The following is a 21,460-nucleotide window of genomic DNA, read 5'->3' on the forward strand; positions in this document are numbered from 1 at the left end:
ATTGTTCCTTTTATTGAATGACTAACCAGGTTGCTAATTTGGTGTGACATAATTAATTACAGCCAATTAGGTAAACAGATGGGACAGAGAGAGCGCAGAGAGGAAATGAGCCCGGGGATCATTAACTCGTGTGGGTGGCTGTATCGGGTCTCACTGAGGGGCCCACCAAGTCGCCTTGAAGAGGCTCACTTCAATGCCAGGCAAGAGGAAATGAAGAAATAAATAGATGGAGACAGAAGAGAAGATTAGGTTAGGTTGGCACTAACCAGGTAATATTGGCTTTGGAGAAATCCGTCGCTACATTGAGTAAATATTAATGTCTGTTTCACTGCTCCCAGCGGGGGAAGGGGATTGTTTCCACAAAGTTTTACCACTTTGTTCCAGATGGGACCTTGTTTTGAGTGCATTTGGCTCTTATTACTATCCAAAGGTCAATAAAGTGAGAATGTAAAGTCAGTAGAAGGAGCCAATATTGCGTTAAATTACAACGATAAAGAAAACTGTTATTGTCGTATAAGCTTAATATTGCTAACAATAGCGGGGAAGTAGTAACTTTGAACAAAGTTAAGACTCATATATGTTCAATTTAAGCAATATTTGTCTGCTTCACTAGAAAATGGTCCAGGGTGGCCTGAACCAACCGTTACTGCCAACTTTAATAAAACTCTGACAGTTGAAAGCTCAGCCACTCTTTCAACTTTTACAAACACCAAAACACTTAAACACCCTTATTACACATTAAGTTGAATACAAAACTTTATTTACAGCTGATATTATACTGTAAAAAGGGGAGATCTTCCAGGATGTACAGGTCCATACCCAGTAGATTGCACTCATATGTGTCCCTCCTCAAATTGAACAGTCCATAAAAAACACAAAATAACCAAATATTAATTAGCTTCGTAAGTAATAGATTGTAATCATTCAATATATCTAGTTCTTCTTCATTCTACACAATGACTGTTTGATTCATTAATGTATTTTTTTTTCTTTTCAGTAGGATTGACCTTAACTTGGCAAAATCTGACAAGATTTCACCTTTTCTCTATTTCTGTTCTAAAACGGTCTTATACGAGTGGTTCAGGGTCAAACTTTCAAATAGAAACTGTGCAACCTAACTTGATATCTGACTCATTTCATAGCATTGCCTGAATAAACTTTATAATGAATAAAAAAAAAAGTCTGACAGTGTTGCAGTGGATCTATGAAGTAATAGTGTGTTGACTTGCAATAAATGAATAAAACTGTCCTCAAAAGTTGTACCGAGCATGACATAGGGTTAACTTTCCATTTTCATCATATACTGACAAATTAAGAATGAATCAAGCAGGAGGCTGATCTCCAAAAGAAAACCATTTTACAACATTGTACCTGGTGAATAAGCACAGTGTTCAGTTGAAATGTGATTCACACAATGTTCCATCTTTTTTTTTTTAAAGCACATTTGAGTGGCAAGAAGATCGATAGCTAGGACCATAAATAACAGGAAGCAGGGCTATTACAGTGCATGCTCGGGCTGGATTCACATTGACTCAAGTGAGACAGCTTTGGAATGAATAAACAAGACAGAAAATGCTCACTTATAGTTGCACTTACTTTGGACCTTGCCGTAAATGCTGACGTGCTTTTCAGGGAGGAGTTGCATGCAGACGAAAAGGTTTAAAACGAATGCTTGAATGTCTTATTTACAGGTAGATTCAGGTCCCTGCCACAAGGCCACCCAACAGTTTACTACTGGCACACCAACGTATGGGACGTTTGAAGTTAAACGATGACTTGAAGATGGTGTTAGATGTCAACTGAGTGTGTGTGTGGATTCTTTCTCCACGTAGGTTTTTTTTTTTTTTTAACTCTCAGATCAGCTCCAGCAGCAACACACTAATGCTTACAATATCCTAACCAATTAAAAAAAGAAAACTTTCGGAGCGTATTGAGTGTTTTTGTCATTGTTTACACAACAACGGTGTTCGGAGCCGCTGAAAATGCAACTTTTTGAAAATGATTGTGCTCCATCTCGGTATAGATGCAGCTTCTCTGCGCATGTCGTTGTAAATCTGCGCATGCGTCCGAAGGATTAATTCAAAACAATGAATGTGGTGTGTCCTATTCACTCTTGACTTCCAAAAGTTTCTCCGCTGAAGTGTACATTCACAAAACCATCATGTGGATCTGGACCACAAAGTGTATTTCTTCCAAACAGCTACCGATCTGTGGACCAAAAACAACGACCGTTTAAAGAAACGTCAATGTTCACAGCTCTGCGTTCACCTTTATTTACATAAAAACAGCAGCCACGAGTGACCCTGCAGCACAACTACACCGTTATCAGTGTTTCTGTCGTTTCTATATAAACAATTATTCATTTCAAAACTTTCCCATGTAAACGCAAAACCTTTCTGAATTGAAATCACAAAAGCTATGCATTTTATTTGAGCTTTAACTTTAACTTGTGGCCAGAGGAACGTGGTTCAAGCGTGAGATCAATGCGTCTTGTTATTTGTTACATTGATTCATTCATTAATCTTTTTTCGCATTTATTCCGTGTGTGTGTGTGTGTGTGTGTGTGTGTGTGTGTGTGTGTGTGTGTGTGTGTCTGTGACAAGTACCTCATGCTTCCCTGAAATGTAATCTCTCACGCTGATCCATTGGTTCTGATCAGAATAACCAATAATTGATTATTTCCCTGCCCCCCAAATATTTTCAACCTGTCCTTCACTCCATTCTACTTTATCAAAGATGTGTCCTGTTTCTTGTATTTCATCTCTGTCAATTTTTTCAACTTATATCTTATGTTGTTTAACTCTCCAGTATTCCACTGGCTCTTGATTTTCAGAAGAAATTGCATACGAAAAAATAAAAAATAAAAAAAAAGATCTGAAAAAAAGACTTCAGACTGAAGGTAAGAAAGGTGAACGAACTACATAGTCAGCCAATTGTCATGGGAATCATGACCACACACTATAAATTCACTGTTCAGTCATCAATCATATTTACGTATACTTCAATCTTTAGGAGTCATTAACTACCAAGGGAGCAGAGGAGAAAGCTAAGGTAAGGGCTATTTAATATACCAAAGAAAGGAGTAGAGGTCATCGGATTAATAACATACAGGACTTTCAGAGAGGACCAGTGCTGGAGCCTTGTATGGAGACAATATTCAAATCATCTTTGGAATTTTTCATGCCCAACATCAGAAATTTGTAGTGTCAACTCTTTATACCTTGTGGGCCTCCAGGAAAATTACTAATACTGTGATGTACTTCAGTGGTGAAGTTAAGGTTTAAAGGGGTTGGGGATGTGTCAGGGTATGCCTGCTAGGAACCAGAAACACGCTGAGCTTTACCAGTATTTTCACGCCTTAGGCCCTGTTCACACATTTTCAAATGAAAACTGAAAACACTTAAGCCTTGTTTACACTGCCCAGAATGTGCCGGTACGGTACGGTATAGTTCGGGTTTTTGTGTGTCCCCACTGCAAAAGTTGTGAATGGTACCGAAAGAATCGTACCAAAAGGTCATGCCAATTCCCCCATTGTGGGACAATAAAGGAATATTTAATCTAATCCAGTTAGGAAAGACTCAACTTTTTTAAAAACGCTGCTACTCCATCTGAAATGTTGGAAAGGGCAACTTTCTGAAACCCCAAATCCAAAAGCGTCCAAAATAACTGCAATCTAACAACAATGCGACATGTCATCTGTCCATACAAATGTCTGTGTACTCCCATTGTTAAGATTTAAAACATATTGCTCTCAGTGTATCCAGGATGTAAACAGCTTTTGTCAAGTGACAATTTATTTAAAATATGTGACACTTCACACGTTATCATCCAAACACTGTGTTATTGTATGAAATCTGGAAAATGCCTTGAACAAATCACTTAGTCACAATTTTAGAGCCTTAAAACTAAAGACATTATTTAATGGTCACTGTTTTGACCGATGGAATGAAATGGAACTACACAGGTTACGAAATCACTGCGTCACCAGTCTGACCAAATCCACAATTAACTAATTAGAGTTAAAGCGTCAAAATGGCAAAGGTGCCATGATCGCACCCGTTCCCGTTTCCTGTTCTGCCCTTTTCTGTTTTCTAGATCTGATTCCTCTTCAGTAGGGTATCATTGCTCACAAAAAATAAAGAAATAAAAAAAAACTTCTTGGAATGATCCAGGAGCTTCTACCTGTGTCTGTCACATCAAAATGTTAAAGAAGCATGATAGTGGACGGATAGATTTCATAGATTTAACACCTAATTTACTCCTAAAAATGTCCCCAAGCCATATGGTAACGTCAAGTCAGATATATGACATTCGTTCAAACCCAAAGCTGCCTTGTGAATTTTGATTGAAAATGTGAGCTCCGTCAAGAGACCATGACGTTGTGGGAGAAAAAAAAAATAGAAGCAGCAGCAAACATTTTGATGCTGATAAATTGAGACAAACCAATGACTAAAACATCATGCATCCCTGCCTTCCAAAATCTGGCCGGGTGCCTCACTTGTCTTGTCAGTGCCGCTGACTGAAGCTGTGCATGACTCCGGCGCAACAGAGAGTCCATGTTACCCAGCTGATGCATAATCAATAGGACAAGCACTCTCCAAATAGGGTTTAACTTTTATTGAGCCCACTGAAGAATGAGTGGCCTGCTCTGTGTACGTGTTAAGGCCCGGGCTCTCTCTGGCCTAACTGCATTTTGTCTGAGATTCAGGCTTTTTTTTTACTTAGTTTTTTTTTTCTTTCTTTTTTAGTGCTGACCTCTAATCACTGTGATGAAAACGGTGGGTAAGAGAGTGGAGCGGTTCCCGATCGATACATGACAGAGGTCTTAAGAACAGAGAAATCAATCTGCTACTGCCTCTAAAACTGAATACACATTCTTAAGGAGGAATGTGAGATGTTGATTAGAAAATTGAAAAAAAAAAAAAAGAAAGAAAAAAAGTGTACCCGCGAATAGTAGTGTAATTTATTCTCGGATACAAATGCAGCATTTTTCATTTCTTTCCGTGGTTATGAATGATTCATTGCCAATAAATACATTTGAGAATGAAAAAAGCTGCATGTTGAAACCACAGCAGCTAGACTATCATGACTGTTCTGTAAATTATATGATTAAAACTAATAAATAATAATAAATTAGATAATCCAGGCATCGATTAAATGTCCATCCATCCATCATCCATCCATCCATTATTTCATCCATCCATCCATCCATCCATCCAATAACAATTAACAATAACGAGTGCGCAGACATTCGTATGTAAAGTATTTAAAGTAGAATATAAACTACGAGTCATGACACTCTGGAAGCCGCCATTATTGTTATTGTCCATCTACTCGAGCATGTGCAGTGGAACTATTTACTCCGGCCATGGTGTGCACGTGCAGTAGCGTCGTTTAAGAAGTCTTGCGTTTTCTCAAAACATTTACAAAAAGTTGCGTTTTCAGTGGCTCCGAGCACCATCGTCGTGTAAATGGGCAAAACAAAACACAGCAAAGATTTTGCGTTTACACTTGAAAATGTTGTCATACAAATGGAGCCTTATAGTAAATGAACCTACAGAATGTACAGAGGAAAACAACACAACAAAGATAAGCCAAAATTCCACATTCTTATTTTGTTGATCCTTTTTTTTAATTTGGGGATATCAGTGAGGCATTCTGCTGCTTTTTCCAACACTTCGAGCTTTTGGATGATTATGAAGTCTTTAGGGTTCTGCTTTTAGGAAACGGACTGAGGCTCTAGCAGGACTCTTAAGTTAAAGACTTAAAGAGAGTTATAGACATCTGTGTAGAATTATAGCAACAGTAAATATAATCAAAACAGGGATTGCACATTTGCCTGTTTCGATTTTCGAACACAGATTAAGTATTTCTTTCATCACTTTGAAAAGCATGATGGCAGCTTCAAAGGATTCATATCATCCTTTGTTTTTTAAAAAGGTATTCTTAAAAGGAATTGTACAACAACTAGATGAGTTGGTTAACCTGCAAACATATCTGATACCCTTACATAAATTGTTTGGTTCTCATTGGCGTTAATATAGATTATTGATTGATTTGTTTTTTTATTTAGAATGTGATTTCTCCTTTAACCTTTAACCAGACCACAATACAAAGTTAGTTCGGGTCTTAAAGGTTAAAGATTATAGACTTCTTTTTTTAGAGGCATCGATAATGTAATATGTTTTTTATTCTTTCATCACCAGTTACACCATTACAATCATGAGGTTTGGGGCGGCTGTGCCTCAGTTCATAAATTGCGTTGTCCCCCAACCACAATGTTGCTGGTTCAATCCCCCATTTAGGCTTGTTCATGTGCCAAAGTGTGAATCGTGACACTGAACTACAATTTGCTCCAAATGTACTGTACTGACGAAGTACCTTGTATAAAAAACAGCATGTGAATGGTCGAATATGACTAAGTTTGGGTGTTGTTGAATCAGTGGAAGAGCACTGTAACACATAGTGTAACTGCTCTTTATTTATACTTTTACATTACTACTGGTACTTTATTGAAACTTTTTTTCATTATTACTGGTACTTTTTGATACTTCTCCACTATTATGGAGGGGATACTAGTCAGCGGCAAGCAGCAGGCACACACATGATTTAATCTGAAATGTTCTAGTTCAATTCATCATATTGCAGTTTTAGACATTTCAAAGAACTGGATCTGACTTGTCCTCTCAAATATTGAATGTTCATGACTGTCTGTTCCCACTGTCCCCAGTTAATTTAGTGAAGATTCAGATGGAGAGCTGATGAAATTGATATCTAACATGTAATTATAACACAAACTTTTGTTCATATGAGGCGTTTTTTTGCCTCTGGATTATTTTTTTTCTTCAGTGGCCCTAATACTCTTCCGTAGGAATACAAATAGGTGGCTTTCGTGAAGTTTGTGCTTACAAAAGTATTTTTATTTTTTTTTGTAAATCATTGGCTCCCTATTTTCATAAATTACTCTCGAACCAAACAAAATAATAGAGTGAAGGGAAAACACTGGTGGACACATGCACTCCTATCTACATAAAAAAGCAGAGGCTTTTAAGATAAAAGCAGTGGGAGGCTGCCAAGATCTGCTCTATATTCGACAAATTGTCTTATTGTGGTTTCATTTGACAGAAGCCAATCTTGCAACCTCAGAGCATAAAGGCTTCCTTGATCCCTGGTTTAAAATATCTATATCAGATGATATATTTTATACCATTGCTTTACAGTATGGGGACAAAGCTAAGTTAGATACAGTATTTCAATCATATGAGTAGGAATGAAAAGATGAGATGGAAAATGTGTAGACCCAACTGTGTATACATTTTAAAACATCAGGCCTCCAAGTGAAAATGGAAAACTTTAGTTGTGTTTTGGGTGTTCTCTTCAAATGGCCACGGTGCTCGGAGCCAATGAAAATGCAAATCTTTGAAAGTGTCTACCAAAGTAGAACTATTTTATCAAATGGGGGAAAACATGACTTTCTGAAAACTACATTGGTTCAATGTTTCTGCTGTTTGTGGGTAAATGGACAACATTTTACAAACATTGCAGTGTAAACTCAAATTTTGAAAATGTTGTATTTCGACTTGAAATATTGTTGATTAAGGCTGAATTCAAGATTAAAGGATACATTGATTGATCTCTCAGCTAAAAACAGATAAAATAACCACTAAAGTAATTTTATTTAAATTGGTAGTTTATTACACCGGTACATGTGGTGACATTGCTCATGCTGTTTATATGGGAAACGAATTCCACTTAAATTACTGCTGTAATAAAAAAAAAAAACTGTGTTAGGGCTACAACTAGTTGTACAACACGAGTTTGAATGGGAATTAAAAATATTTGATAGAGTGAAGAACGTCTCAGTGGAACAATCCACTACATAAAAATAGTCAAGAGATTTCTGTTATCGTCAGCAAGGTACCCAACAATCACATGGAAGGAGTTCAACTTGGGGTTTAAGACGTTATTCGGGGTGAGTTGGGATGCACTGATACCAGTACCAGTTTATAGTATCGATACTGCATGGAGTACTCATAAAAGATCCCTGATACAACCCCAGCTAGTATAATGGGATGTGATTCGCCAACAATGTCAGCAGCATGTAGACAAGAGAGGGTGAGCGATGTCCGCAGTTTGGTGATTCTTTGGTATTAATAAGAAAGACAAATGTACGACTGTAAGTTATGTTCATCCACAATATCCAGAGGAGAAAGATGTTTTGTACAACACCGGGAACGAGTTGGGTGGACGAGTGAGTTCGCTGCTGATCATAGGCTCCCCACACGTTCTCCCCGCTCTGAATTTGTCAAAATTAGATTTGTACACGTCATTCCAACCAATGTAAGACAGGTTTTCGCTTGCCTTCGCAACATTGATGTCACAGGCCAAAACACCACTCTCATCTGCTTTTCTTTGTCTTCTTTGAAGTTTTGGTTTTTAACATGGACGATTGTCTGCCAGATGACTATTTTCTCCATTCATACTCATTTTCACAAAAGATTTTTATTATTGTGTCATTCCCCAACAGAACAATATCCTCCATTGTGATTTCTAAACATGTACCAGTACGAGTTACCTTCTTCCAGTTCAGTTTGTACTGTAAGCTTTCATTCGTCACTACACTGTCGATCTCTGGCGTGAGAACGAGAGATCTACATTTCCAGAGCCCATTGATGTTTGGGCCAATCCGGTCAGCTTAACCCGAGCAAAAACCCGCAAGAATCACCACAGGAATCAGTTTCCTCAGCAGAGCAATATCCGGGATGTTGTCACATTTTACTACCAATGTTCATTCAGCTGCTCCAGCACACCGAAGATAACCATCAGCGATGGGTCACATCAGTGCAAGCGCAGAGTTGTAAATTTGAATTGATGCCTGGAAAACGTTGCGGAGCTTGCTTTGCAGAGGCCCCGGGAGTCTGACTGATTTGGCAACAGGCATATAGCAGATACGAGCCACCGACAGGCTCCTGACTGTTTGAGTTCATCTTTGAAAGAGCGAAATGAGTGACAGATTCAGATGATGCAATTCTCGATACGTATCAAAGCAGCTCAACGTGCTATCAAGAAGGTAGACCCCCCCCCGATCACAAAAAAAACTCATCACTTGCAAAAATGCTTGGGATTTGAACTAAAGCTTTGTATTTTTTTTAGGAATCAAAGTGTATCTAGGTTTCCTGGGATTTTTGTATTTTTTTCCCATAGTATATGATAATGAGACCCGCCGGGCTTTCTTAGTAGCTCTTACAGGGCTATTACTACATATCTTGAAGTGGGGATTAGCTTGTGTTAGAAACGACGCTGCCAGATGCTTCTGGCTCTGACAGCTGTACTTGGATAAGAGAAACAATTGTGATTTTGAAGATGATATTCCGAGATATGCCTGAATATATGCTTACAGTGTATGAAATGAGTGCTGTTGACAGATGAAAAACAAGTTCAAGTTCGTTAGAATACATATTACTCAGTATTGCATCTTAGTATGCAACATTCTCTGCTAATTTACGATGTGACACTTAAATTTCCCCGAGGATTCAGTCTCATCAGCATCGAGAGGAATGGATGTGAGTGAACAAGAAAAGTGTAAAGATAGTATAAATTGGATGAGAGATTACAGTGTGAGTTCCAACAAAGCAGTCTGGTACAAGGATTATGCTGCTATAATGAAACTCAGGCTTCTTTCCCGATTTGCCGTCACCTTTTGATTAATGGATTGGCACCAAATGTGTTTACAAAAAGGAAAAAAGAAAAGAAATACTGCTTGAAGAGGCTGTATTTAAACTCTGCTGTTGCTTAGACCCAAACAGTAATAATTTAATTCTGATATATGCATGAATATGCTGATGAAAATGCTAACATGCTGATATTTGTCATGATGGGAAAAGCTTGATAATCAGTTTTATACACAAGACAACATATTGGCTGAGATAAAATCCATTGTCAAATATATTTACTTGTGAGCCCATGCATACATGAGCAGACTAACGTTTGATAAAGACACTTAGTGATTAGTGTTTATACGCTCCAGGTGGGAAATATAAGTCAGTAAGGGAATATTTTCTGCTTACGTTAGTTTGTAGCAAGTCTCCACCTCGGGGTCTGGCTCTACATAAGGTTTCCACCAGTGATGGCCAAATGAAGCTTCATGAAGCTTCATGAACCACTTTCTATATTTGAAAGACTGGTGATGAAGTTTGTTTGCAACATTTGTCGAACAGACAGCGCCATCTAGTGGCTTCAGAAAATAAAGACAGTGGCCTGGGGCCCTATGCCCTTTATCCTTCTCTTGTGGGCTCCTCTTGCCTAGGGGGGATTCCTCTCTGCATTCTCCGTCGGGTGCTTTTTGGGCGGGGGCTTGGCTCTCTGGGGTGGTTCGCTGGGGTCTTCCCGGGCCCGGGGGGCTGCCGTCTGCCGGGGTGGCGGTGTCCGGGCCCGATGGCCTCGGACCCCGGGGTGTCGCTACGGGTCCCCCCACAACAGTTCCGGTCACACCCAGTGGACAAGCCACACACACACACCCACACACACCCACACACACACACACACACACACACACACACACACACACACACACACACACACACACACACACACACACACACACACACACACTTCCACTCCTCACGAAAGGTGCTTCTGAAGTTGCTTGTTCTCTGTCATCATTTGCTCAAACTTTAAAAATCATGTTCCTCTTTTGTTGTCACCTCTTTGTTAATTCATGTTCCTGCTTCATTTTACTGTCTAGATAGAGCTGCTCAGGCTGGTTTAATCCAAAAACAGTTGGAAAGTATTTGGATCAGTGTGATAACTGCAAATAATATATGTAGCACAACAAGGATATTGTATGTTATCCCCTCCCCCCCTCCCCCCTCAACTTCTCTTCTCTCTCTCTTTGTGCGTTCCCCCCCGGTCGTGTACGGCAGCCATGCCAACTTCTGACGGAGGAGGCAACAGGAGGAGACTCCAGGTCTCTCCCTGTTGCAAGACCAAAAACTGTTCTGACTCCGAAGGCTCTCAATCACATCATATTGTTGGCCCAAGCTGCCGAACAGGACAAGGGCAAAAAAAAAATAAAAAAAAAATAAAATAAAATAAAGACAGTGGTTCATGAGACTTCATTTGGCCATCACTAGTTTCCACCTATGAGTCGGGTTCTGCAGGTTTCTTCACCTCGGATTCTGTGGAAAGTCTCCACCCTTGAGCCTCGCTCTGCAGAAAATCACAGTGGCTCAGGCTCAGTGTTGAACTTGGCTGGTTTTCCACCCTGGGCGATAATGATTTGTGATCCCACTAATACATTTTACCACGCTGAAGCAATGGCTCGCGGATGAAAAAAATGTAGATACTTTAAACATCCTTTACAAATGTGAAGTTCTTAATCTGATCAAGCATTTGTTGTACGCTTGATAAGCATCCAACTGCAACATTGAGTACCCAAAGACACTGCTCACGTCAAAGTTCTTTATTATAAAAGAGAGAATAGAACTTCAAGTTGTGTCATGCAGATGAGCAGCTGTACAATCTAAAAGAAGTCAAAATTAGTTTGGGTAGAAAATTTCATAGCAAAACATGTCAGTCAGTAAAGTATAAAAAATAACAGTTTGGCTCAGGATCTCTGTAATTACCCGTCATTGGGGTTTATCAACTGGTATATAAATAATCAGCTCCAGATTATATGATTGAATAAATATAATAAAAAAAAAAAGGCAGACCATTCAATTACATTATTTTCTATTAATTACTTGCAGAAAATTTTAATAAAACATTTGAGAATTAATGCTTCATTTTTAGAGTTCCTTCAGTTTCCAGGAAATCAAACATATTGATTCAGCAGATGCGTCAGACAGAAAACCTGTGTAAAGTGGTTAAAAACTGTCAAAGACTCATACGCAAGAATATAGTTTCAAAGGTTTATTGAAAGTTCATTCAAAAGAAAAGCTATCCTGAAGGGGAAAACCAAAAAGTAAATCCAGAACATAAACAACCATTTCCAAAAACACAAGATCAAAACACAATGAACACTGTGCACAGGATGTCTCGGCATGTCCTTATGAAGACGATCTGAGGAAACATGGCTTGTGAACACACTGGGGAGGGGAAGACACAGCTGAAACACATTAAGGGAATGAGACACACTGAGGGAAGGGAAACAGGAAGTGTGCAGCAACACAAGACAGTTGAGTTTCAAGATAAAAGAGAAAGGGACACAGACTTTACAAAGACAGAAAGAGACGTGACAAAAACTGTGTGGCGAATAGGTGCGATGCATGAAAAAGTTGAGCGTGTGCTGCTTGACCTGATGGATCGAAAACTGCAGTTGCACTGCCACCGCAATGTCTAGATGAATATGTAAAAGTGGTAGATTATTATTGGATTAAACCTTGTGCCAGTAAGAAGTGATTTGAATTCTTTAAATGTGAATCCGAACGGTTTAATTTGAAAGTGGATCTATCAGTTTGAATGTGTGTCACAACAAAATTGAAACTGTATTTCATTGAATTCAAAAAAATTCAGCTTCCCAATTCATTCTCACTCTTACGTTTCATTCTCATCCGGGACCGGGTGTCAAGAAAAACTAGTCGAAAACAGATGGGAAGAGGTTGAGTTTATGACAGTAGCGTGCTTTACCTTCTTTACCTGGCATGAAAACCTCTGGTACAGATAATTATTGGAAGTACGACATGCTCAGTGGTTTGTTTGCGAGCCGGCATATCAGGACAAATCACTTCTGGACCCCAGAAGCACAAGGTTTTATCCCCCACAAAACATGTTTTTGCATGAGGATACAATTAAAAAAAAAAAAAGTTCAACCAAGCAGAAAATGAGTCAAAGGCAGAAACTTTTTTGTGTTAGGTAAGTCTTTCAGCTATTTCTTTTTTATTCTGAAAAATCATTGTGGCTGCATGCAAACAAAATGTAAACCAGTGAGAGTGTTCACACTGTGCGCTATCCAAACTGCAGCACACCAGCTTGGGAATGCAAAATTTGCACGGTGACTGAACAACAAGGTTGTTCCCTTGGTTGTGCGCTTACAATAAATAAATAAATAAATATATAGACATGGTATGAATGGAAACCTCTGCATGTGAAAGAACAAGGTCAATAGGTAGGCGCTTGGTGAGGTCTTTGAGTCAGGGACTCAATATTCTCTCAGTTCGGATTTATTTATACCACAGTTTTCTTATAAAATATTATATGAAAATCTACACTTCTATAGTCAGATCAGAATGAAGTGAAGGGGACTGCATCAATAGTTGGTGGGGCTTAACTCAAAACGTAAATTCTATAGGTTCAATTGAGTTTATATAGTGTTCAATACAACAAACAAAAATGGAGAGAAAAACCTCAACAATTCCACATGAAGAAGGAGAAAGTGGAAAAGAAAAACTCTATTAAACAAGAAGCAACTGGCAGAGTCAGAGGAGGGGACTATTGCTGTGGTTAATAAAAACAAAGCATGGGTTTTATTCACTTGCTCCATACTGGTTATGTAGTCACAGCTGGCCTGGGGCAGACTGATGGCAGCAAGGGGTACCAATCTGTGCCATGGGCCACTCTGACCACACCACTCACAGGCAGTTTGGGGTTCAGTGTCTTGCCCAAGGACACTTTGGCAAATAAACAGGCAGAGATCGAAATTGAACCTGCAACCTTCTGACGACCGCCCTACCAAATGTGCCATGCCGCCCCATAGGGTATCGAAAGATGTGATGGGGGCTCAGGCCAGAAACTTCCAGTTTCACTGTCAGACATCTTGTAGTACAATAAGAATGTTTCTATTGTTGGCATTGTGTAAAGGATGGCAGACCTAAACTCGACTTCCTCAACAGTTTCCTTATCTATGAAAGAGTTAATTCCTTGGCTAGTTTTTAATAATAAGAATGACAAGAACAATAATGGCGGCTTCCAGAGTGTCATGGCACCCAGTTCATAATCTCCTGGGACGAGGTAGCTTTATAGCTGACAGTCACTGCAATACCAATCCCACTTGGTCACCTGTCCATATGAATGTCTGCGTACTCCCTTCGTTAATGATGATATATGTTTATTATGTAGCTGTAAACGAAATAAACCATTCATTCATTATAGCATATTGTTCTCTGCAGGCATGTGTGTGTGGTTTCGTTACAGCACCCACTATTGGCCCAACATGGTAACTACATTGTTTTCAGCATTTCTGCCAAGTTCTTGTGAACGAACATGGTTGTTAAAATGTTGCCATGTAAACGTGAAATTTTTCTAAAACTGAAGCACAAAAACTATGATTAAAATGAAAACAATTCCGACGGCTGACCTGTGTGCGGTGCTGAAACCACTCTTGCGGCACACATTGACATGAAGGTACAAACAATTTTCTGAGCTTTCCTTTTCTGAAGGTCTGGTACCTCAGGTGTTGGTCTCCCATCTTTTAAAAGCTGCTGTTTTTCCTCAAAAGAAAGTTGTGAAAATGTCTTTATCGTGTCCAGCAGTGTCATCCTGCCTGTTAACGACTAGCTAGAGAGCGGAGCAGCGCTCTATCAATTCACTAATGCACTGTGAACGCACCTATAGCATTTAGCATAGCACAGTTACCTCCAAAAGCAGCGTAGTGATCTGCCTTTTTACGTGAATGATTTTCATATTGGGACTGGCAGAGCAGCAGTGTGGCCTTCATGGAGAGGGTGTGGCCTTCACAGTAAGACAGCGCAGGAGTGAGTGACTTGTGCAGCCTCTCTGCCAAACCAGGAAATAGCGACATTGAGTCATTTGGGCTATGAAAAGGACAAAATGCTGACACTTTCAAACCCAAAGCTACCGGAAAAATGTATTATAATTATATTATAATTAAAACAAATTATCAAACTTAATATTTCATTCATCTCAATTCAGCCTTGGGTAGGTACTGCCTACACTACCTACCCTGACTGCACGTCACTGACTTATAGTAATAGCTGTCACATGAAGAAGGCCAAGAAAAGCTTTTCTTTCTCTCAGTGAGATCCCTTTTAATGTCAAGTTAGGAAAGACTGCTTCTCGATAATTGTGTTTATTAATAGTTGGTTGCAAAGTCGCCTAAAGCGCCTCCAACCTTTTCCAATCAAACACTTGATGATTAGTTACCTGCCCCACTTCCTGCTGTCCTTTCTTGGCGGTTTCCTCTTTTTTTTAGTTAGAGCGGAATTCAGCAACTTCAGGCAAACCTTAATTTGGCTTCATTAGTACTGAAAGGTTTAGTCCATCTAGAATTAACCAGTCTTGTTCATTAATAGTGACTGTGTTGCTGGCTATACCGAAGCTGTTCCCATGGCTGCATATATTGCCTTTCAAACAAGCCCCGCGGTTAGGGTGTGCGTCCGTAGCAGCATGGGCATCTGATATAACCAGGTAATCCATTCACTTGAATGAGCCAGATGGACGGACCGTGCTTCAAGTTCTCTTCAATAATCTAAGTCACAGCAGCTGAAGCCAAGATGTTTTATTCCGTCCAGCTGGCTGCGTATCTCGCATCGGGTCACATGGGGCGGTTTTTCAAAATGCCGTGACCTGCGGGAAGCTGCTCAGCTGAGGCCAAAGCTCAGTGAGAGAGAAAGATAAGGGAGACTTGGGACAGCCATTTGTTTTTCAAATCAGATGTTCGGGGCTGACTTCAAGTGCTCGGATCTGATTTGTGTGTCTAAGTGTATTTGTGTTTGGACTAATGTGTTTGCTGTGTCTAGAACACTGGTTGTTTAAGGCAATGTCACACAGGGGGCAGGTCTGACAGACAGTGAATGATGACTAGAAAAAAAAGTCACTGAGTAAACATGATGTGATCAGCTGATACTTCTTGTTTCCTTACTCTTTGGAAACAGCCTTTAGCCAGAAGCCTTGAAATGTGACAGGCCTTGTCAGAGTGTGATGATTATTCCCAAGAACAAAAGCCCATTGGAACACAAATACAGCTTTAAGTTCTTTATATGTTTTGCCTTTAAGGCACTGTATTGTTTCATTAATATTTTTTAATAACGCTGTAATATTGAGTTGGTCTCAAATCTAGATATTACCTGACAAACATAAGGCCCGTGGGCCAAAACCGTCCCACAAGAGGCTCCAAACTGTCCCACCAAACCACCAAGAAAATGGTAAAAATGTCAAAGAAAAATTTGACTTTTTTGAACAGAAATTCTTAAGAGTTGCTGACAGAACACAACAATGAGATCTGAACTGAGATACTGGCGATGATGTCATGAAAGCGATCTAGTGAATTAGGGTGAATCTGTAAAAACACCCAGAATGCAACAGCTATAAGAGAACTTCTTTGGCCAGTTCTTTGACATATTCTATTATTAAGAGAGGTATCAATGGAATCTGGGAAGAATTGTGACGATACTAGTCGTTGGATGAGAATGGAATCTCAAGCAAGCTCAATGAAAACATGCAAATCACATATCAGATTTAAATCGCAAATCTTTGAGTCGTAACATGACAGCACAAGTTACAGTGATGCTCAAATCTTTGAGTCAGATCTTTTGAAGAAGTGCCGTCGAAAAACAAAGCAATTTCCTGAAACCAGTTACTATCCTCAGCCTCCTCCTGTTTCCCCAGTGAACAATCACTGCATGGCGTAATTGACAACAGTTCAGTGCTTCTCCATTGATTGGCAGACGGTAGATTGATCGGTTCAGGGTTGTAATTGTGGCATGATCACGTTGTTACTCTTTCTGGCGGGACAAGAAAGGATGATCCTGATTTTGTCAAGTTACTGGTATGCTACTGGTAATTAAGAGAGTGAAATACGAAACAATGGTGGTTTTATTTCCTAGCACTGTCAGTCTGCGGTAAGTCAGTGTGGTTACTGTTGATCAAGGAGAACTATGAACTTGCCACCAGCCTCCACGTGTACAAGAAGCTGCAGCATGCTTTCCACATATCAAGTAATCCTTCGTTTTAAATTTCCAAATATTGTATAGAATTTTGTGTGGCTGATTGTGAAATAGGCAAGGGAATAAATATTATCCTCTGGCCCTGTTTATTTTTTACTCTTGTCTGCTGAATTTGCCCTTTATTGATATTTTTACACTCAGACTGGTGCTTTAAAAATACTTTTCCACTATTACTGTTATTATTACCCATACATTCTCTCTCTCTCTCTCTCTCTCTCTCTCTCTCTCTCTCTCTCTCTTACTCTTGCTATTTCAACTTACTTAGTAGTGGCAGCATGGACGGGATACTAGTCGACAGCAACCAGCAGACACAATAAAAATTTTATTAGAAATGTCTGAGTATTTCATTACAGTTGATGAGATTTTTTTTTTTAGAGTTAAATACGCTTTCAAATCTTTGATTTCACTATTTATTTTTTTGCACATTGATTTTAACATTTACAAAGAAAAAATAAAAAAGACATTAATGTACTGATACGGTGTTAAGAGACGCTGCGTCCCTGAATGAATGCAGACAATGTAAAATGATAACACAGATTATGTGCTGCAGGTTTACTGCACTCCCTCGGCTCAAAGCCACAGCTTTTGACACCCAAGCAATTTTCATGACTGAGCAACAATACCAACTCGTACCAAAATCGGAACGCCGTTAAAAAATGGGATGACCACCACGATCGAATAAAGAAATTATATGCCACCCTTGTGCTTCTCGATGTTGAGCCTGTATTTATAAAATCTAAGCTGTTGACAAATGCTAATGATAGGATATCACAGTGCATCCAATGTGGATGGTTTCATCTTAATTCTGTATTTTTGCCTCCAAAATGTGTAATGTTAAATTCTTGGCTTGCTGTCATGGCCCTCACAGCTTTGTGTCAGACTGATCCAGACAAGCTGTGAGGGTAGTCTCTGCCCAGTTTGATAAAACAAGGCAATCAACAACAACATAACCAAACGACTATCCAAAATGCCATCAGTCATTCTGCCCATGATACTAAACACAGCAAAAACAGTCACGGGAGATGAGTGTTAGACATTGCAGCAGGCGATGTATTAAAACAAGTCTACCGAGACAAAATGCTTTTTCACTTTCGCTTTTTACACCCTGGACTGGTCGCCAGGCCATCACAGGCCAAACAGAGACAAGACAACTATTTGGGCTTTCCAATTAACCCCACATACATGTTTTTGGACTGTGGAGAAAAACCAGAGAACCTGGAGGAAACACACACACACACTGGGAGAACATGAAAACTCCACACTGCAAGGCCAAGTCGCTATTTCAACCCATGAGCTATAATTGGTGTTGTGTAATATAATACAACTTACTTTTCTTCATATAAACAGCTGCCAACCGAAGATATTCAGACGTACTGTATTCTGTGCAAACATAGTTTATCAAAAATCTCTTAAAGTTGACTTTTGCTTTTTGAATCCCACTATTAACCACAACACCTATATGTGCAAGGGTAAATAGAAAGGTGCCCATCCCTCTGTTCTCAGCTTTGATGAAGACTCACCACCTTGATGCCTATCGGTGTTTCTATAGCCTCGGCAGTCTTGGCTCGAGGAAAACCCTGCTGAGTCATTCCTCTGTCTGAAAAAGTGTTGTGTTGTGACACACTGATATTTTGACTGATGTTTACTCTGAATGTTCTTGGAGGCATTTTGTAGTCATACTTGCAGACCCTGTTTGTGAAATAGAGGCACCGAACTGCACTCATATGATTCTGCTGTTGTCTCTCTGCATTTGATGTCTTGTCATTTCTCTCTCTCGCATACACACACACACACACATATATATATATATATATATATATATATATATATATATATATATATATATATATATATATATATATATATATATATATATATATATATATATATATATATATATATATATATATATATATATATATATATATATATATATATAAGACCTATATATATATAGACTGGGTGCCACAAAGTTTAAAGTCAAATGAGAGCTTCAGCTGGAATAGAAAATGTGCTAGGATAAAAAACCAGCAGCCTGCATGTGGATTTCACAACATGCAGCATTTTGCTCAGAAGCTATGTGTCCTAATACTTTCAGGGTACAAACTACAGTTGTGATAGTTTCGAAAAGGAAAACAAAAAAAACGTTCTGTTCTCTTGGTGTCAAAGCCGACAGCATGTTGAGCTGAGGGTCGAGAAATCCGATTGAGACAATTGTTCCCCCTACTAAGTTATTGCTGCTTTATTGAACATTTGAAGTCATTCTTTCAACCTTTTTATGCCTATCCATAAAATAATAGTTAGATTTTCTTTTTCTTTGCACCTGGTAGTTAACAAACGACCGGTCCGTACAATCAACTTGAGTACCCCTGCTAATTAGAAGCACCTTTGAAATATTGCCACCAAGACGACGTTCCAACATCATCACCTGTCCGTGGTAATGTGCTACTTTTCACAGCTGTTGACTCAGTGGAGTCCTTCAGCATGTCTTCAACATGAGCCTGAATCTCTAGAGGGTCGTTCCTGTGCCGAAGACAACGCGTCTCTGTGGATCTAAGGACTAAAAGACCAGTGGCAATGGTGTCTCACGTCATGTAGACCCTGGACAGACAAGTCCTGGAGCGACCCCCTCCAGTTAGAGACTCAGGATAGAGGACGCCACCATCTTCCCGCTCAACATTATCTCCGCCCACCTGGACAGACAGGACAGCACTTTCAGAGTTATGTTCTATGACTTCTCCAATTCTATTCTATTCTATTCTACTCTACTCTATTCTATTACCCTTAAGAATACATTCAAGTTGAATCAATGCTTCAAAACATTCAAGTTTCCACAAATGAGACAAAAAGTTTGAAAAAATAAAAACAACCAGAGAGTTGGGAGAGGATGGAGAAGACGGAGACAAACTGAAATGCTCTACGACAATCTTTTTTTTTCTCAGCTGGAAGTGGGTCACAAAGGGCCGGAGGTTGAAACTCCGACAACAGCACTCTGCTCGCTTCTGTAAGACCTGTTCTTCTTTCTCAGTGGAGGAAGATATTATGTGAAATTGATTTCCGAGGACAAAGTAAGAGCGACTGAGTCAAACGGAGGGAAAGTAGAGCGCCGAGGTAAAGTGCTGGAGAGGGAAAGTATCAGAGTAAAAAAAGAGTATAATAGTCAGGAAGACAGGGAGAGTGCAGACATTATGTAAATGAAATAGTTTCACTTTGTGAAATAACTTGAATGAATTATACTTTGACTAACCCTCGGGCACGCTCACATTCCCCCATTTTTTTTTTCTCTGGAATTATTAAGTATGTTTATATAACTTTCCCTTTGTGCAGGTGAGGCTCAAATCAGCATGTAGAAGCAGCTTTTCAAAACCTGGAAATTTAGCTTTCAGAAACTCCACGTTATTGAGCAAAGTAATCATATGCAGTAAAGAAAATAGCCCTTGGGGAAGTGCACTTTTAAATTAGAAGCCTATTTTTCCGTAGAACGTTCATTACCTGTGAGATAATTAAACGGAGAGCTGGGCAGGGATCAAAAGTGTGCCTGTTAAAGGCTTCAGGAAACTTGTGGAGAAAAGAAAACAAGTAGCAAAATAAAGGAGAAGAGAGAATGCGACTTCTTTCAGGTGCCGTCTTTGCGTTTAGCCTTGTAAGAAGAGGACCTGAAGCCACGGCTCACAAACAGCAACTTGAGGATGAAATAAATTGACTTCTCGTGGCACAAGCTCACTTCAGTTGTTATTATTCACGGAGCGATCCGCTTTATTATCTTGGAACAGCCGTCTAATGTTGGATCATGTTCTTGGTGCACTGCATCTTCTGATCGCCGTCTATCAGAACAAGCGCTGGCCTCTGCTGCATTTTGATCTACAGAAGCTTGTTTGGACCAAAAAAGCCTAGACTTCACTTCCAACCTGCATGAGTGAGACTTGGGCCCCGTTTACACAACAATGTTTCAACTAGAATTGCAAAGAGAACAATACATGATAAACAATAGCATTGTTGAGTACACAGACGTTTGTATAATGGATGGATTGTTATCACAGTGATTGTCCACTATACAACTACCAAGCCACTCTGGAGGAAAGCATTGTTCTTATTGCCCCTCTACTTATGCATGTACAGAAGAACTATTTTCTGAGGCTGTTGAAAACTGTGAGTATTTGAAAACGTTCCACCTTGGGAGCTGTTTTTCAAAAAATTCCATAGCCCTTGTAGAGTGGGCCCAAAAAAAAAAAAAAAAAAAAGGTCACCTGTAGTTTTGTAGATGATGTGTCCTATACTTGATGTATGATACCTTTCACCTAGAAACAAGTATCGTTGATATCTGACACTGGCCTTTCAGGACGATTGGTGTTGTTGCATTCAAAACCTAGCAAAACAACTAATGAAACACAACCTAACCAACCACACCAGGTGAGTTTACGCAATACCATGCAATGAAGATAAAATATTTCTGACTAAACAGCCACAACGTCCGGTATTCCTCATTTTTAGGTCTGTAAGATGTTGTTCGATATTGACAGGACAGTCTCAGACAGTTGCTCCGTTGACCTGAGATGTGC

The sequence above is a fragment of the Lipophrys pholis genome, assembly GCF_963383615.2.
Source record: "Lipophrys pholis genome assembly, chromosome: 6".
Lineage (NCBI taxonomy): Eukaryota > Metazoa > Chordata > Actinopteri > Blenniiformes > Blenniidae > Lipophrys > Lipophrys pholis.